This window comes from Condylura cristata, unplaced genomic scaffold, assembly GCF_000260355.1.
Source record: "Condylura cristata isolate star-nosed mole 26May11 unplaced genomic scaffold, ConCri1.0 scaffold00028, whole genome shotgun sequence".
Taxonomy (NCBI): Eukaryota; Metazoa; Chordata; class Mammalia; order Eulipotyphla; family Talpidae; genus Condylura; species Condylura cristata.
The window spans coordinates 2,782,783-2,786,978 of NW_004567129.1; positions in this window are offsets into that span (position 1 = coordinate 2,782,783).

Consider the following 4,196-nt stretch of genomic DNA (forward strand, 5'->3'; position numbering starts at 1 on the left):
AGTCAGAAATCTCCACTGAGGACGGATGTGCCCAGCTGCGGAGGTGGGATTCTTAAGTTTTGGATTTTGCCCTCCCGGATGCAGGTTTTAGTCCTGCCATTCTGCGAATCCCCATGAAAGAGAAGAATGGCATGAAAGAGAGGAATCAGACTCCCACATCCCAGTCCCACCTGAGTCTACTCTAACCTGCTGAGTGACCCAGAGCAATCTCCTTCCCTCTCTGGGCCTCCTGCACTTCACCACAAAGGGTGGGACTAAATACCTCTGAGTGCTTCCCACACTGACTTTCTGGGACTAACTACACAAAATTCAAGCCTAACTCAGAGCCATTAATTTTCTCCAGAATGAAAATATATTCACTAAGACATTTTTATGCCTGGCTTTATAAGTTCTGATTTTGCACCTTAAAATAATAACACCTTGAATTTGTTTTATGGCATTTTCTATCTAAAACCCTCTCTATCTGTTATAGCATTCATTCCCAACGTCCCTGGAGAGCTGAGCACAAAGATTATCTTTTCCATTGTGCAGCTGGGGAAACTGAGGCCAAGAAAAGAGAAAGGTTTCCTCTTTTGCCCAAGGTCATGTAACATATAAAAGCCAATGTCAGGGACAAAACCTGGGTCTTTAATGGTGACCTTCTTTCTCTCTCTCCAGGGGCTACCTGTCAAAAATCTGTAAGAATGAAACATCCTTAGTATAATGAAAAGGGTCCCAAAGAGGGCCTTTAGCCTGTACCTCCCCAGTGTCTCAAAATCCTCCCCTGGGGTTTTGTCATTTGGCCCCTGCACTGTGCCCCTGGGAAAGGTAGCTCCCTAGGCAGGTACCCATCACTAGCCTTTCAGCGTGGACCAGTTCAAAGGATCGATTTCCCAGGGATGGATCGCTAAGGTTGGGTGAGCAGGCAGCGGTAGAGTGGGTGTGTTAAGTCCATAGGGACATTTTCTGGGTTTAGAAAGCTTGGATAGGGGATATTAAGTGGTCAGAGGATAAGGAGTGGAACGGGTTTGAGAGAGCAGGTCAGTGAGGACAAAACGCCAGCTCCAGGGTAGTCTGACTTGCGTTTTCCTTCTAGTCCATGATCTTTTCTTAAGATGATATGGAATCACACTGGAACCAAGAAGCTGCTTCACCAATGTTTGCTGAGTAACATTTTCAACACTAGAACTTCTCTTGATCATCACAGACCAAGACAATTCAAATCTTTGGAAAATTAAGAGAAATCTTTGGGGCTGGCTAACAGGTGGTATTATGAACTGAACTGTGCACCACCCCAAATTCATATGTTGACTCCCAAGGTATTTGGATGTAGGGCCTATAAGGAGCTAATAAAGTTGAAATGGGCACATAAGGGTAGGGCCCGAATCCAGTATACTGGTGTCCTTGTAAGAAAAGAAGGGGCTCGTTAAGCATGCACAGCCAGACACGAACCAGTGACGAGATGGTCACGGGCTCAGTGACACGCATATTCACAATGATGAGCTTGGCTTCTGCCCACCAAGGGCAGCCTCAGGACAAGCCAGACTTGCTGACCCCTTTATCCTCGACTGTCTACCCTCCGGAGTCAGGAGAGGTCAGACTTCTGTTGTTTAAATCAGGAGTAAGCTTAGAACCACGCTATAGAGATCTATGTCTGAAGACTCTGGGAATAGAAAATGACAAGGAAACTCACATTTAAGAAAATGTCTAGACCTTCCCTGGTGATGCAGTGGGTAAATGCAGCACTAAGAAGCTAAAGCCACTTCAGCACGAGTTCGATCCCAACCCTGGAGCTGACCCACATGGCGCAGCAGACCTCTCCTGAGCTGCCCGCTGCTCCCCTCAGCAGTGTGCTTCATCAGTCAGCTTGTTCTGCTCCCTGCTCTGTCTCTTGTGAAGCCTCTTGCCACCCCTCCACCTCTGGCCTGTACCCCAGCTCTGTATGCATAAATAAATAAATCTTTGGGAAAAAAAAAAGAAAATATCTTAGACATTTCAAAATTGCATACGAATTAGGTCTAAACAGGGGCAGAGTGGAAATTTCTCCCTCCCTCTCTGAATGAACCCTCTTCTGGGTTCATTCAGTTAGACAGATTAGTAGAAGAAAAAGCAAACTGTGTAGGGGCAGGTGTAACTGTAAGTATAGCTGTAGCTATAGGTGTAGGTGTAGCTGTAGCTGTAGATATATGGTGTAGGTGTATGCTCAGGTATTGGTGTAGATACAGGTATAGTTGTGGGTGTAGCTATAGATATAGGTGTAGGAATAGGTAGGTAGAAAATAGAATAGGAGCCTGAGACTTTGAAAGCAAGGAGGGGAATTCACAGGAAGAGAGGGTAGCTTATTCGATGAAGACCAGAGGCCCTATAATGAGGTGTTTGCCCTTCCATATAGACAGGCTTCTCCAATAAAACAGTCATTTCTGATAAAAATCCTAATTTGTGTAAAAACTTCATTCTCAGTCTCGGTAGTTAAGCAAGTGGTAAACTTTTCTTGTGAGACTTCAGGGCCTCGATTTACCTTAGTTCAAAGCAACTGATATGCCGAAGGGACACATGATGGGGAGGTGTCTCTGAGTATCGTGGGGAAGCCTAGCCTTCACCACCAAAAACAGGACACTAGGGAAACTTCCCAGGAAACTTTGAGGGGAAAGCAGACAACAGTGAAAGAAACCTCCACTATATGACAGCTGAGCAAGCCAGTGTTTCCCACCATGCCACCTGTTGGGGAAGAGTCACCCATGGTGAGGGTTCTTGTTTAGAGACTTGAATTGTTTCTCCCTTTATAAGGCCTGAAATTTTCCCCATTAAAAGTACCATCTCTGGCCCTCTGGTGGTGCAGTGGGTTAAAGCACAGCAGTAAGAAGCGAAAGCCACTACAGCATGAGTTCGATCCCTTCCCCAGAGGTGACCCCACATGGCATGGCAGACCTCTCCTGTCTTGCCCACTGCTCCCCTCAGCAGTGTACTTCCTCACTCTTCCTATTCTGCTCCCCACTCTGTCTCTGGTGAAGTCTTTCACCTCCCCTGCACCTCTGGCCTGTACCCCAGTTCTGTATGCATAAATAAATAAATCTTAAAAAAAAAAAAAAGTACCATCTCCTTAGGAAAGATATTGTTTTCTGGCATTACTACAGTTGATTGAATATAGATTTCTATATTTCTTGTGGCTTTTATTTGGTAGGAAGGAAAAGTAGACCTAACCCCCCTGTAGGTATAAAGTCCACAGAACGAAGGATTTTCAGGCACAGGTGGAGTCAGAGGCTTCAACGACATCAGTGGGCCATGATTTTCATCTCGCTGAGCTCCTTGCACCCATGTTAGTGGGACTATCATCACGTTGCTCCATGATGCCTGCCCCAGAATATATGTCCGCACACAGTGGAATAACAGGAACAGCCTTGAACCAATCACCAGAGAAACCTGAGACTGATTGGCCAGTCCAGAGTCACATGCTTGGGGACGGACAAGGAGCTGGCATCTCCTGAAACATTTGTGTTACTGCTGAAGAAGGAAAGAACTAAGGTATGTTATTAAATGAAAATTGACGGCCATTTTAGAAAGGGAAAGTGAATGGTGTTCCAGTGGTGAAAACACAGCCACTCTCCAAGAGGGAGAAGAAGAAATGTAGAGGTGTTGCCCAAGAAAGACAGGTCTGGACGGGTCATGTGCACCCCGCTGCATGGAAGCAATCACCTTAGTTATTGAGGAAATTGAATTTGTCCTTCAGAGACCAGCTCAAAATTTGCCTTCAGAACTTCTGTTTTCAGGTCGCACATGAAGAGTATAGAAGGTCTCACTCACCTCCTTACAACAAAAAAGTTAAACGGGAAATCAATCTATTTTCTTGAACCCATTAGAAAATTGGTATTTCAAGGAAAGCAGACGTCCCTAAATCTGGAAAGATGGGAAAATACAGAAAAACAGCCAACATCAACTTACTTAGGCAGGACCCACAGAGTCAGGCGTCCCTGGTGGCCTAGGGGTTAAGACTCAGTGCTATCATCACCACAGCCTGAGTTAGATCCCCGCCAGGGAGCTGACCCACAGGGCGCAGCAGACCTCTCCTGTCTCCCCGCAGCTCCCCTCGGCAGTGTGTTTCAGTCAATCTGCTTATTCTGCTCCTCACTCTGTCTGGTGAATCCTCTCACTACCCCTGCACCTCTGGCCTGGACCCCAGCTCTGTAAGGATAAATAAATAAATCTAAAAAAAAAAAAAA